General features: G+C 39.5%; 1 pseudogene; it reads right to left on the reverse strand.

Moving 5' to 3' along the window:
* Positions 1 to 10,380: 10,380 nt before the first annotated feature.
* LOC131981148 (U2 spliceosomal RNA) lies at positions 10,381 to 10,599 on the reverse strand (annotated as a pseudogene).
* Positions 10,600 to 15,839: the final 5,240 nt, after the last annotated feature.

Below are 15,839 nucleotides of genomic sequence, written 5' to 3' on the forward strand. Positions count from 1 at the left end.
AATGCTCCTTGCTCACACATCACATCAAGGTGCGTTTGAGTAAAGAGCTCCATCTGAGCTCCATCTGGCTCATGTAGATATTCGTATGTATATTTAAAGTTTTGAACACTGGAGGGCGCCAGAGCCTCATCTATGAGTTCCAGTGAGGTTATATAAAATGTGGCTGTCATTTTACATCGAGCCAATAGATGTCAGTAGGTCATAATAAACTGTTGGCTCCTGTTGAGACTGTCAGGAGAACAAATGCTGTAGATTACATTTAAGTAAATTTGGTGACATTGCAAACGTCATATTGATTATTTGTCTGCAAAATCATTTGCTATTGTTTTCTGCGTTTGCAAGCATTGTGTTGTGAAGTTTGCAAGATAAACCTGACAGAAGTGTCAGTAGTCGACATCGTGCCAACATTGTGCTTTCAGAAGATTTCTTATCGCTTTGTGAGAGTCGATTGTGTCTGGCAATCTCAGCTGATAGCATTAATGACACGATGCAATGGGAGTGTGATTTTGATTGTCCACTATGCTGATAAAGCTCCCACTGTGCTCATGAAGATGATGATGGCATAGATCTGGGGTGGCCTACTTTCTGAGGCAGCCCTAAGATGACAGAACAGAATCAGGATCTCTCTTTTTTTTCTATATCTATCAGAGAGGCTCCAAAAACGGCTGATTTAAATTTCACAGTTGGCATTTTTATAAAAGTTTAACAGTGTGAGTTTTACATTCGGTGAGTCTCGGTTCGTAGTGCAAAAGAATAAAGGCTAATGGGATTTAGAGACGCTGATTCATAAGGGGATGCTTTAGCGATTAAAAAAATCTAGTTTGATTTGGTTTTATAATACATATAAAAACAACAAGATTGTGTCTGACCCATTTTTTCTGCTCTGCTCCTAATGATGCCTGATGCATTTTTACATGCAGTAGCAATGAGGTACGCAAAACAATCACTGGTCACTGTATGAGCCAAAAAATGCAGCTCTGCAGCATATAATGGGATTTTCTGTGATTATTCCTGCACCAGAACAGTAGCAGTGAAAACTGCTGAAGCACTATGCTGCTAAAACCCGTCCCTCTCCACCTTTTAACAGCTTCCAGGTTTATGTTGCATTACAACTGTTAAACATGCCCACTTCCTGCATCTTCTGCCTGTTGGCCTTCACCGAAGAGGCTCATAAAATATATTAAATGTTTAGCCAGCTGGAGGCTGGAAGATTTATTGCCTTCTGGAGGTGCACAGGTTTGTAGGTAAGCTGCAGCCTGAGGAGAATATTCACATGTCTGTGCTCTTTGTGAGCAAAGGTCAGAGAGAGGGGTCAGCTTTTACCGCTGCAGTTACGCTTACTTGTTACAAAAAAAGGACAAAGTGTAATGCACCCTTTGCCCTTTGAACCTCCATGTCTCCCTTCTGACCACAGACATCTCTTAAAATCCATTTTATAAGCACTTTAAGTGGTTTCCACAAAATATTACTTTGAATGGAACAGTACGGTACATGAATGCAGACTTCCTTATTGCTAAGATTTAGTCATAGTTCTTTGATAGCTTCTTTGGCGTGACTGTTTCATGCCAAATTATGGGTAATGATAAATGTTTTCAGCTGACACAATGTCTAATGCTTTGGCCTAGTTTTTCTTTTATCACAGCAGCTATCACATGCACCCGGTGACTGCAAAATATTTGCTCTACAGTTGGCAATGTGTTTGATTTCTGTTAGAAATTCCTGGCAAAAACACTTAAAATGGAGCAGGCATGCTGTAAACAAGCAGTTGTAAATGTTGACATTACCACTGTTTGTCTCTTTCATAACATTCTATTTGCATGTTGCATCCATACTGATAGATTGCAGGAACACCTCCAGTGTCAGCATGCTTCTCCCAGCACCACAGTGTTGCAAAACCATCGAAAGGCTGCTGGTACGTCAAATAATATCAGTGTTCAGTCTCTCCTTGTTGACATCTTTGAGCAGATTGTAACATTGCTCTTGTTCACATAGATATCAAGCTGCAGCAATGACTGACACTGATGCTTGTGAAGCTAAGATATGGTGTAAACAGCCGAAAAAATCTGGAGATTAGAGGCAAACATGTGCAGCTTCCCTCAGATGCCTTCTTGTTTATCATGACGAGATGCTGCACAATGACAAAACACTTCTGCAGCCACACATTTACCTGCAATCACAAGCATCCGATCCGCTCTAAACCGGAGTGTGGCGGATCTCGACGCACTGTTCATTTGCTCCTATGTGGATGTGCTTGTGTGTGAGAACGCTCTCAATTGAATGAGTCGGCGGAGGAGGGGGATGGAGGGTGTAATCAAGCTGAAAAGATTAGGGGAAGACGAGCTGCTGAGGATCTATGGGAGCAGACACTGGTTATATAACCCCAACCCAGTTCACTCCGCTTCCATGACAGACTGGGGCGGGGGGAGATGGAGGGATTTACTGAACTGGGGTGAATCCTTGTGTTTGGACCAAAATGAATGTGGCCATCGGTTATCTGCACACACTGTCGACTCAGATGACAATGAGTATCAAATTCTTATTCAATCTAGGTCAATAAGGAGGTTGCATATTGTTTTGTCAGAAATATCATTGCCCTTTTGTAGTCCAGGAGAAAATGCTAATGGTTTTGTTGTTATTGACAAAGTGTCCACTTTGGTTATTGCTTCATTGCACCAGTGAGCACATCACAATCCAGGCCTGCCCTGCAGGGCAGTGTTTACTCAAGATTGGTCTCTGAGTACCTTTGAACATGTGATTTGATCAGAAAACATATCAGACAAACTGTTGATATGGGTGTTTTGGTCCTCCATGTACCATGCATTGGCGTGACTGCTTGGCTGTTTTCGTTGGTCTCTATGACAGGAGCAGTTTGAGGGCGGCATAGAGAATAAAGCACCCCACAGATCAGGGGGTAAAGATTCAGCAGATTTTGATCAAAACCAACGAGGGTCCTAATAGTAATGCTGCAGCGCTCTGCATACCAATGACAACTGACAATGGGTCCCTTGCCATTCTTAACTCCTCCATTCACCCTCAGTAAATGGCAGTTTATTCAAGTGGCCGGAGTGTTGCATAACCTCGCTTTTCACAAGCCTATATGTGGGCCCTGGGAGAAGGAAACATACACAGTAGCGCACAGAGAGGGGATCCCAATGCAGTTCAGGGAAATTATAAAAGCACAAGCATGTAACAGGGTTGACCACCAGGACATAGCTTGATGTGAGTAGCATTAATGCAGAGGCAGTCAAATCAATCACTCTTTCCTATACATCCCACCATTAACAAACACAATCAGTGTTGCTTTCAGTTGCTTTAGTAATGCCTGGCTACCATGAACTCTGTGTCGACAGCCAGGCCTGCTTCTCTTCACCATGACTGGGTGTTGCTGACCTGTTCTGTGAATGTTATCCTTTTGCATGGCCCACTGTTTAACCAAGAAAATCAATACACAGACCGAAAATAGAACGGTGGTGTGCCAATATTTAAAGATGACTACTAGACAAATATTCAACATGTGAGTCCAAGAAGCCAAAACAATATTTTGTCTGTAAGGCTGTGCAGTAAACATAACTGAAGTGAGTTGCACGTGATTTGATAAGGAACTGTGAAATCTACATCCCTGTGTCTAGGCCAGGATAATGTGTACAGAACAGTGTTTTTAATGGATCACGTTTAATGAGACAGCTGCATGTTATGGTGACAAGAACAAAATGAATGAATACTGTACTGGGATGTCCTGGGGTGCAAAGGCGTTGGTAAACAACATGTTGTACCAATGGATTCCAGCAGAGGCCCCCATTTTTCAAAGAAATTCAGGGGCAATGACTGAAGCCACACTTCCACACAGCAGACTGCTTCAGACCGGTTTGTGTGCTCCACATTTAAGGGAGGTTGTCACACTCGGAAGCTCAACATTGGACTCATCTGTCAGCTCTTTCTGTGCCTTATTGCACCACTGTGATGTGGACACCTTCTTATCATTTATGAATTGGCAAGCACCTCTGATTGTTTCATGTGCAGCAGTTGTACATGTGTTTCGCAGTAAAGGCAATCTCAGTCATTACAATGCAGTGCAAATAGTCACTTATTGTGCCCTTGTCCCACATGCTGTTGCGTCTCCTTCTGTGGTTTTGTAATGCCATGATAATAGCTTGCCATGTGGGTCATCTCACTGGAGAAAGGATGATAAGTAGTTTTGTACCTGTACACTGTTCAGTTCACCACTTAAATACATATTGCATGGAGTGATAATGATATGATCAGTAAGAGGAGACGGTTGAAGAACTACCCTTGATTAAATTAAAGGCCTCATCTCAGCATCCCTAAGAGCCATGTGTTGTGCATCATGTATTCACTAAGTCGCCTTTAAATAAATAATGACAGGCTGATCTTTGGAACACATTACAGAATAGAGCTTAGACAACATGTGCATGATACACATTATTGTTTACATTCAGTCATTCTTTTTGAACCACAAGCACACAGCAAAGACAAATACAACAACAGAGAATAGAAATCTCAAATTAAACATCTAACAATTACAGAAGTGGGTCTATTGCAAAGGTCCTCAGTTTGCACACTACAACATGTTGAAATGCACCACCAATGTCAAGGGGTTAGCCTCCATGCTAACAGCATTGATAACTGCGGCAGCTTGTGCTGTCCCAACTTTTTTTGAGTGTTTTTTATTGCAGACTGTTTCTTGCAGATTGTCACATTAATGAGATTACAGCTACTAGAAGTTGAAATGTGAGTCTATGATGACAGCTGAAGGCCGAGCTAACATTAGCTGTCTCCATGAAGCTCCTGAAGCAGTAACGTCATGTCCTGAATACGGTGGTTAGCCACCATGCTAACAGCATTGGTAACTGGCACCATTTTTTTTAACAGTTTATTAGTAAACAGTGTCACGTAATTGAAAATTACTACTATTATGTAAGTTGATAAAACATTGTGTTGAAGCTAATCTGACTGTGACAGCTGGAGGGCTAATGTTAGCCATCTGTCTCTATTAATCTCCTAACTGATATCCTGTAATAACACGCACTGCAGTAAGTAAACAAAAATAAGATAAGCTAATTAATTATAACATATGATTATAGCACATTGACTTGGTGGATGTCAAATTTTAATCCATGTTAAAATTGTATTTCCCATCCACTCTTGATTGCCACAGCCTGTCACATGTTCTCTTCTGTAGCTTCTGATCTTACAAACCCACAATGCCTTGCGTTTTTACTGCCTTTTACGTCACAGTCCTATTCTCTATGTACACATTCTGCAACACACTACCAAAGGCTACCAAAGTGACTGAAAGTTTTTTTTTCCGGTTGGAAGCAAAGGTTTGCTTTAGTAGTTTACTGGTAGACACTGGCCACCTGTCGAAGAGAGGAAGCCCTTCTTGCTGTGCGGCCGGTTTCATAGCAGAGAATTGCTTTGCCATGGCAGCGGCTATCGGCACACACGGCACTGTGGGGGTGGCCGGTCTATGTCAGCACTCATTACCATCCACCGCCTTGGTGGATGTCTCTTCCAAGAGTCCTTTAGAAGGAAATAAAAGAGAGATGCTTTACACTTTAATGACTTTCCCACAGTGGCTCTCCAAAACAACAGCTCCCCTTAAATTGCTTTGCCCTGGCTGAGACTGGAGGAGAGTCCCCACTGCTCAACAGAGGAAGGGAAATACTGAGTCCACTGTCTGTCCACTCGGAAAGGCCAGCCAACAGGGAGGGAATAATCAGGTCTTTATGTGGCATGGGGCCTACAGGGGACAGCCTTGGTATTGTCCCCACAGCCCCCTCTCTTATCCCGGTTTGATTGTTTCTCTGAATCCAACACATGGACAAGTTGCAACACCCTCCAAAACTCCAAACTTGGGTTTGTGCACCTACTCTCACTAGTAAACCCTGACCCATCAGCCAGAGGATGTCCAGTTTAAAGCAAACACATGATGCAATTTGTTCTATCACATGAATTTTAATAGCACTTGTTTCCAGGTACTTGTTCTTGTTTAGATCTTCTGTTGGCAAGTTCATAAAAGTAAATATCCAGAGCTGTGATTTAAGTGGCTAACAATGATCACATGGTCACTGTCTCCTTCCAAGTCCTTTGCACAGCTTTATCTGTTTTGTTGGAGTTGCCTGTTGACAGAAGTACAACTGGACAATTACCAAAGGGTGATACTGGTATACATATTTCTACTTAATGGAAACAGGAAAGAAATGTCAACAATAGTTGTTCCAAACACAATCCGCATGTCGGCTCCACATGAGAAATGTTGATCTTAAAGTCACTTACATAACCACTAAGATGCATGAGGCAGGGTACGCAGTAGAGTTAGCTTCTGTCCACAGCGTTAATCTCCTGGAATTTTTAAAATGAAAATAGATGACCACATTGCTGCTATAAATAATATTTTTAGATTTTTAAAATATGTCGAGGTTGTGGACAGTATTTGATCAGATTTTAATTAAAATGCTAAACATTAATTTATGTAATCAGTTAAGCATTAATAAATCAGTGTATAAAAACATTCATTAATTCTGTGCATCAACAAGTTATGTGTCTGTAACGTCATCATAACTGACACAAGTTTCTCAAGTTAACAATGCTAATTTTAGCATAATTTTCCATTTCAGTTGTATCTTCTTTCTGTGAGGTGTCAGCAAACAAGGCCCTGTTAAAGTGGATTACAGCCAGTGACGGCATGTGTAATAAAATATAATCCCTGCTGTAGCTGTAAATCCTTACTGAGCCAGCTGTATGTGTGTCTGTGAGTGAGTGTGTGTGTGTTATAACCAATCAAAAGGGTATGTATGTTAAGTACGTGCTCTGTCTAAGCTTTTTTTTAAACACTGGCGTCATACAATATGACTTTATAATAATACTGACAATTTACAAATCAGATAACTCTTTATTTCTGCCCCCACGGCATATGTAGGTTGTTTGATCTTGTGATGTTCTTCTGTTATCTAAAAACCTGTGTGACCTGTCCAGGACATTGCTCTGTTATCTGCCTAATCCATGCTGGTGAAATCACCACTGCTGCTTTCTCCCCAAATAAAAAGGAATAAAAATGATTGAAAGGATAAGTAACTAATGAACTTTATACATGTTTTATTTTGTTTTTGTATCATTTAATTATTATTTTTTTGGGGGACTGGACTAGAAGGACACTAAGAAAGCATACATCTTCACCTAATCTAACAGGGTAAAGGGTGAAGTGACAAATAATTCAATATGCAATAGGTTCTTCCTCAGTACACGCTATACTCTTTCACCAAGTTTCATGAAAATCGGGTCAGTATTTATTCTGTAATCCTGCTGACAAACAAACAAACAAACAAACAAACCGAACCACCACCTCCTTGGCAAAGATTTCTAATGTATGTTTCGGCATTTTTTTCCCATACAAGTTCTGTGATTTAAAGTTGACATTTGTGTTTTTTTGGGTGAAATGTCTCAACAACAAATTAATGATTGTCTTGATATTTGGTTCTGACATTCATGTCCCCTTCGGGATGAATTGTTATATATTTGGTGACTTTTTAACTTTTTGCTTTAGTGCCATCAAGTCAAAATCTCTATTTATTTAATTGTCTAATTTACAAAACTAAACTTGGAGGGCGCAGATGTCTTTCAATGCCATGCCCAACCTTGCAATGTTAATGAAAGTGAAATTTTTTTTGTTTCTCTCCAAACTTTAACTTTTTTTTTCCTTTCACGCACCATGCTAAACCCTTCCACCAAGTTTCATGAAAATTGGGCCAATAGTTTTTCTGTAATCCTGCTAACAAACAGACAAACAAACAAACACAAGAAACACCTGCTTGTTAACAAATGTTAGCATGCTAACACGCTAAACTAAAATGGTTAATATAGAGAACATTATACCTGCTGAACAGTTAGCATGCTAGCATTTACCTTTATAGCCGCTTATGTGACTCCTGTGATGACAATGACAAATGACAGTCACAGTTATCTCGTTCTCACTAGCATATGGAGCAGATCCAAAAGGGAATAAAAGAAGAAATGACCTTTGAGAGTTCATCTCCGAACAACATGCTGTGAAATAAAGGCCCTGTGTGAAATCAATTATTGTTCTGTTCCCATCAAATTTGTTCTAAGTCTGTGTTCTAGTCAACTAAACTCCTCCTCTTTTCGCGATCTGATTACATGCATCCACCTGTTGGTGTCTGTGGTAAATAAAGACAGAGAGGAAGAAGAAAAAAAAAGAATTGCATGAAACTGGAAACCAGACATTAGGGCCTGTAACTGAGATCGAATAAGAACTTAAATAGACTATTGTTATAGCACCTGGTCATTCATGGGTCATACCAAACGTTGTTTTTCTACTTTTGTAGATGCGATCGCAGCTAAATGAGACATTACATGATGCACAGTGTGACCTGAGTCCGTGACCATGTCCTATATGTTGGAAGGTCGATGGATCACATACAAATATAGCTTTACAACTGCTCTAAAAAGCTTCCAGGGTTTACAGTGGAAATTAAAAAAAAAAGTCAGGCAACACAAGGATGCAGCTGTTTCCCTGTCTTTCCCTGACTCATGGCTTTGACACAGCTGACTCATGAAGAACTAAGTCACCTCCCTTGCATCATGATCACATACTGCTTACTTAGATGTCTGACACTGTGAAGGCAGTCGGTGGTGGTTTTTCCCCTTTCCTTCCTTCGTGTTTGTAGATGTCGTAGTGTAGGCCTAAAAAAGGTGAAAATATTGGTGCTACTCTGCTTCCTTCTTGTTTGCACAGAAATACAAACTTTAAATGGATCTCATGGTCCAGGAAGGGTAACAAGACATAAAAATTGAAAGACAAAGTCCAAGATATACTCTGCAAAAGTCTGTAAATGGCAAAAGGCAGATTTTTCCTCTCTTCAGTCACTTTGCATTTTGTTAATTGATGAAAATATATTATTAACATTTCTATTTTTGAAAGCATTTTTATTTTACAACATTTTTCCACACCTGTCTAAAACTTTTGCACAGTAATGTAGATGTTTAACAAAGTAAACATACACAAATATAGTGTTTAAAATTACTATATTGTATGTGTTTTAAATCATGTAGTACACAAAACACATTTGTCATATTTGTTGGTTTGTCTTAGCTTTTCTTCGATCAACACTGTCTCTCATTTGTGTAAAGTCTAACAGCTTCAGCGGTGTGAAAAAAATAAATACATTTTTAGTTTGGCACACTGGCTACATGCATAGACTATATTTAACGATGGACAACATGTCTCCGGTGCCATCTTTAACTAGTGACAGGTGATCATTTGGAGTTTGTGCAGTAGTGACAAAGAGTAGAACCACAGTATCAAATTCTCGCCAAATTATACAGCTGACCATTAAAGAGCATAATGCTAGCTGTCAATTATGACTTTACATCCCCTTTTTTGTAGCATCAATAACTTAATTAAAACCGAACCTATCTGAAAAATGAACACTTGGAAAAACATCAGTGCGATAAGGACTTTCTAAAATGACAAAAAAAACATCTTTGGGAAAAATGAATTTGACATCAACTCTGAGTTTTAAGTTTGTGATGGGCGGGGTTTGTGACATATACTACTCCCAGCCACCAGGGGCGATCAAGATATTTTGGCTTTACTTTTTGGGAGATGTTAGGACTCCATCTATATCACAGACTGTGGCTGTGTCCCAATGTCAAGGAAGGATGCTAAAACGGCTGGATTTGAAGGACACTACGTCATCAACATCCGCCGAAGGACTGTCCCAATGTCGAGGATGCTCCGGAGGACAGAGTCCTTCTTTTGCCCAAATTCCGAGGATGCATGTGTGTATCCTCCGTGCGCTCCGACTACCCATAAAGCATTGCGCACACCGGCCTACCGGGAGATTTAAAAATGGCAAGCGTAGAAACAGCGACGCCGGCGGCGCAATATGCATTTAAATATGTAGATATTTTCAGTTTACACTGAATGTTATCACATAACTTACAAAACGTGTGTTTAAAGTCAAGCAATAAACATATGAATAAGCATATGCCAGAATATTAAGCTTAAAGATAATAAACGTCATCTTGATACATTGCCAGTTAAGTTAATTAATGCCGTTTCAGTCGCTAAAGTTATTGTTTATTAATTTATATGTGTCCGATGATGATGTACTATGTGCAACTGTGCCATTCAGAAAGTTATACATTTCTTTATTGTGTTTACAGGGACCGAAAGTCCGCTATTATCCGTTATTGTTATTTATAAATAACTGTTATTGTACTGTACTGTAAAATAAAAAATAAAAAATCACAGAACATATTTCCATGATGAATTATGCGCCGCTGCATTCATGACACTAAGTAGCGGCCGAATTCAGCCAGGATCAGTTAAATATTCAGGTTTAGTCGACTTTATGGCTTTTACTTGATAAATCGTGGAGATTCAACCTTAAAGCATCTTCTTCCATTTTCACAAATATGTGTCAGAGTGCTGATGCCAGAGACACATTCATGTCGTGAACTGATTTTGAAATTGCTGAATTTATTTTTTTTTTTTTTATTAAACTGATAAGAACAGATGCTACACTTGATCTTAGCCAAAGGGCCGAAAGCGGCGCTGAAGTTAAGCAGGACGTCCAATTACGCAATGACGCACAGCTGCACACTCCGAAGGCTGTCCCATTTGTGCATTACACCAGTCAAAGGAAGGACTCTTGCCTTGCCTTCGGAGGACACGACTCTGAAGGAAGGATCCTACCAAGGAAGGATCCTTGACATTGGGACACAGCCTGTATAAATAATGGACGTTGTGACCGTGACGTCACCCATTGGTTTGTGGACTGCCCGTTGGAAGCATCAAGTTCAGCATTACACTCGTCGCCATTTTGTTTCCAATACGGGGAGCAGACCATATTTGGACTGCGGAGGAGCGAGAGAGATCTGACGACACTGAGTACACGCCTCTCTACACCTCAACCTGACTGAGAGAAGCCACTGCTAATTCATGTTAGCGTTAACTGGGATGTTCATTTTGGCTAGCAAAAAACAAAAACAGAAAAATGAACAGCGACTCCTTGGAGTGTCTGTTAGTCCAACGCTGAACAAAACGTTCAAATAAATGTCATTAGGTGAAAATACAGTGTGAGAGGGTCAAAGTTATGAGACCAAACTGGTAAACATCCTTTTTTTAATATCTCTATATAACTATATTCTCTCCTGATGATGGCTCGCTTTGTTAGTGACCTGTCAATCAAGGGTAACCAGGCCACAAATTATATGATTCTTTATCTTCTATTTTCTTCTAAATGGGGCCATTATTTGAACTATTGACATCAAATTGTCTTGAAGAAGATTTTTTAAACTGGTGAACATGATAAACATCATACCTGCTGAACAGGTTTGCATTGTCATGTTTGTATGCTGATGTTTGCATTTACCTTAAAGCAATGCCATGCCCCAATGTAACCTCCAAACAGCATGATTGTTATCACATTGATATGGAGCACAAACAATAGAGAGTTAAATATGGACAAACAATAGGGAATTGAAGACAAAATGGCCACACACGTCATTTTGTGATAAAAGAGATTTTTCACCATGTAAAATTTGAGTTCTGTGTGAAAATAATCATGATGAACCAACAGTAAAAACAATACCTCGATTATAAAGTTAATAAAAAAATATTTAAAAATCATTAAACCTGATAATTAATCTGATCTGATGTTTTTGTCTGCTCTCAGTTTTTGTCTTTCCCATAGAGAGGAAGCTTGAGTGTTTGAAATACTTCGAATTTTGTTTTGTTTTGTTTGTTTTTCAATTTTTATTGTGCAAATTGAAAATACACATTCAAACAGGTGCATGGAAACGAACTTATTGAGAACATTGCATTCCCTTTTTGCACTTAGAAATCACCTCAACTAGAAAGTGACATCTCTTGCAGAGTGTTCTTTGCAGTTTGGTATAATGTTGTCATTTAGTTCAGTGGACTTCCCCTCTCAGCTGAGCTCAAAGGCTTTGAGAGATGCCAGGATTGCTGTGCCCGGTGTCACTGTCCCTTACCCTGTGATTTGCATAAGGCGAGCCATGTGATGCAGCCAGCATGATGGTGAGCTCAGCGTAATCAAGAGGCCATAAAGAGACACTGCTGTCGCACAACCAGGAGATGAATGGCTCCTGTCATTTCATCTTCAGATCCGTGGCTCCTGATACAACATTGTAAACAGCTTGACAACATAATAACATTTGATTTGATGTAATGCACCAGAATGATGAGAATGAGATTCACACATCTGTTATATCAGAGCATCCTCCTCTTTTTCTGTCTCGGCGAAATCAGACTGTTTCAACAAAGATTGTTGAACAGATCAGTGCATGAGCGTCATATACTTTTTATATACTTTTTATGGCACTTAGTTGACTGTATTGGGAGTGTCCTCTATATACAGGAAAATCAACACTGTGCTAGACTTTCCTCCTCAAAAATACGACCCCACGAGCAGCTTAATCCAACTATTGTACTAGTTTTGAAGTATGCCAAGGTGAAGATGATGTTACAGAGTGTAAAACCAAAGAGAAAAGTAAGGATATGGAGTATAAAGAACAACAAGGTCCACTAAGGGAGGGTGGAAGGGTTGAACAAACACAAGACTATGACACAGGAGATTGTTGTGGTGTCCCATGTTAAAACAAAAGCCAATATTTTTATTTTTATGTAACTTAACTTCTGGACATAAACCTGTGCATAACAATGTCACAGTCTATATCAAGTCTTACATCACCAGTGTAACTACCTCACTTCTTTTAGTTTTGTCTATTTATTTTACTTTTTTTAACCATCTTTTTCTTAACGAAACCATGTACACCTGAAACAAAATGACTGTTTCACAAAGTTAACAGCGTGTTTAAAATGGCGACCATTATGAAGACATGTCGATTGTCTGCCACCAGTTGGGGGCCGCTAATTTAGGAAACACTCCTATGGGACTTATTTGAGGGTAGGAACAAACATCTTATATGGTCGTAAGGTTTGGATGACTTGTTTGGAAAATAGGACGGCAGTGGCGAATGGAGGCGAAGCGTGTGCAAAAGGTAGAGTAAGAGTATTTTTGTTCTACTTTTTAGGTTTTCCTAGTGAGCTAATCCTCTACCAGATTTCACTACCATGAATGGGTGATAGGTAGTGGGTCCATACACAACCCGGCAATAAAGCATTAAGATTTCGGTCATATCCGAGCTGAACTATTTCTTCCTTAAACCGGGATTTGACACGCAATGTTCTGGTTTTACCGTGCACTTCACTTCACTCCACCTTCAGTGTCTGCCGGTGCAGAGAGTACAGTCAAAGAGGCTTATATCCGCTCTTAATGAGGCTTTGCACACTCTATGCCCCCCTGTCAAGAACAATGACCCAGCTGTGTGTGGTCCTTTTCACTTCGGTTATGGAGAACATATGGAAAGCTCTGTTAGCGATCAGAGGAAATATAATGCGTCCTCAGCTGTTTCTTTGAATATTTCTGTGGTGTTATGGCCACAGATGAACCACAGCTGCATGTTGTTTAGTGCATCAGGAACACGGCGTGCTCAGGTGTTCTCCGGACCGCTCATCAAAGGTAAAAAAGTTGCGTAACACTGTGGGACACATTGATAGAGAACATGTTTCATATATTCAGATTATGTAATTATGCTGCACACCGATGCAGGACCAATACAATTCAGTTTTAGCAGATCACCAGGCCAGTTTTGCATGAGTAGGCGGCTTCTTATGTTTGAAGTTTGAAAGAGGCTTTAAGCGCTCGCCTAATAATGGAGCCATTGAGATCCGATGGGGCTGAACTCACTATGAATAAACAAGCCCCTCTTACATAAACAGCTAGCAGGGCCAACTCTAATTATCATATCGCTACGAACAATGGGCTTCCGAGTTGAGCTTCATGGTGTCAGGATTGGTTTGGACTTTTTTTATGATGGGTTTGGACATTTAGTGACATCATCCTGCTGTTCACTGCAACGTGGTGATTTAGTCATGCTGCCAATTATTTTCTCTCTGCACGGAAGTAAGCATGAGTTTCATCTTGTGATAAAACGCAATAATAGGATTAAAAAATATTGATCTGATTTTCAAAGTAAGCAACATACATGTACCTCTCAGTGCTGTTGTACAGTACAATGACTGGGTGCAGGTCATCTGGGGTCATTCTCTTGTAGGTTATCCTCAGTCCAATGGTCCAAGAGCAAAGTTATTGAGCTATTGCCCTTTCTCATGCTGTCACCTGTCCTTGACCTCATGACAAGTCAACCAGTACACACAGTCACCTAAGGGCAAAGATAGCTCCAGAAATAAACTAAAACAGAAGGTTGTGTTATGTTACACAGAAATTTGAGGTTAAAATATATCTACGATAGTGTATGATTTGATGGTATAGTACATAAAAGAAAATCTGAAACTAATTTTAAGGAAAAAAACATTATCTTGTTCCACCTTTTCAGATGGGAAGATTTGGCTCATTTAATCATAAACTATATATGTTTGGTGTGGTGTTCCAAAAAAAACCAGCCAGATTAAAGGCATCACTTGTAGTCTTTAACAAAAAAAAAACAATTAACCAATTAATTGAGAATATATGTTGCAGTATAATAAATAATGAAAATGTATTAATTATAAGATGATTAGTGAGTTGTACTGAGGGCTGCAACTTATTTTTTTTCCCCATCACAAGTTATAAGAATTCATTCTTATTATATTTTTTATTTTGTCCCAAAAAAACAATTAAAAACCAAATCAACCAAATTGATAAATTATTTAAAATTAGAAGGGTACTTCTCTCGCAATTTTAACTAAAGTGAAAAAATATTTGTGTATCCAACCTGTGATTTGTCTCTGTTCCAAATATAAATGGGTTTGTCTATGGCCCATGCTACCCTTATCCACCAAGTCCTGACAATCAGGCCAGTAGTTTTTCTGCAATCGTGCTGCTAAAAAATAAAAATTTAACTGCTTGTCGGAGTAAACAAAGAAATCCAACAACCCTTCACATTTGAGAAACAACTGTAGTAATTAATTGAATATTAAAAATGTTGCAGATCAATTTGTTAGCCTACATCAAGTATGCTACATAGTTTACATTATGTAAGAAATGTTAGAAATAATAATAGACTTTTGGTTTCACATATGGAACACTTTTTTGACCCATCAATCCACTTCGACCTCCTCCATCAGCGGACATTGTCGCTCTGTATACTACACCACCTGATTTCCTCTTTGACTCCTGTCGTTATTACTCCATCCACTAGAGATCACTGCCTAATAGAAGTGTAAATATAGGCTGTAGCAAGCTGCTTGCACAAACTTGAGAAGGAGGACAGTCTCCAACCTTTCGTAACTGATCACGCAGTTTAAAAGTTCAAAGTAATGTTGCAAAAAGTTAATCATCGTAGTAAGAATAGTAAAGTGGCAATAAAATGAAAGTGAAAACAAGGCTGGTTTTATTCGCATGAATAAAAGCTCCTGTTGAATTTTTACACTGTCAAAGGTTCAACTCCTGCCACAAAACACAAGGTGTCAGAGAGTCATTGTAAACTTTAACCTGATCTTGGTTCCTGTTCAAGAGATTTTCTCTCACAGCTCCGGGAAATATAAAGAGGCCATTTGTTTTCTTTGTGTAGGAGTTTTAATTAAGATGGCTCAGCTAAATGTCTCTGTCAGTGTGTGTGTGTGCTCTTCACTGTATCATGAAAGATTGAATAATAGAGCAGATTCAGTCTGTACTCAGTGTTGGACCCCAGAGAGGGACAATCAGATGCTCTGAGCCTGACTTGGTCCAGGGTTGAGTCGGGTGATGTTACACGAACAGGCTGCTGTC

Source organism: Centropristis striata, chromosome 11, assembly GCF_030273125.1.
Source record: "Centropristis striata isolate RG_2023a ecotype Rhode Island chromosome 11, C.striata_1.0, whole genome shotgun sequence".
Taxonomy (NCBI): Eukaryota; Metazoa; Chordata; class Actinopteri; order Perciformes; family Serranidae; genus Centropristis; species Centropristis striata.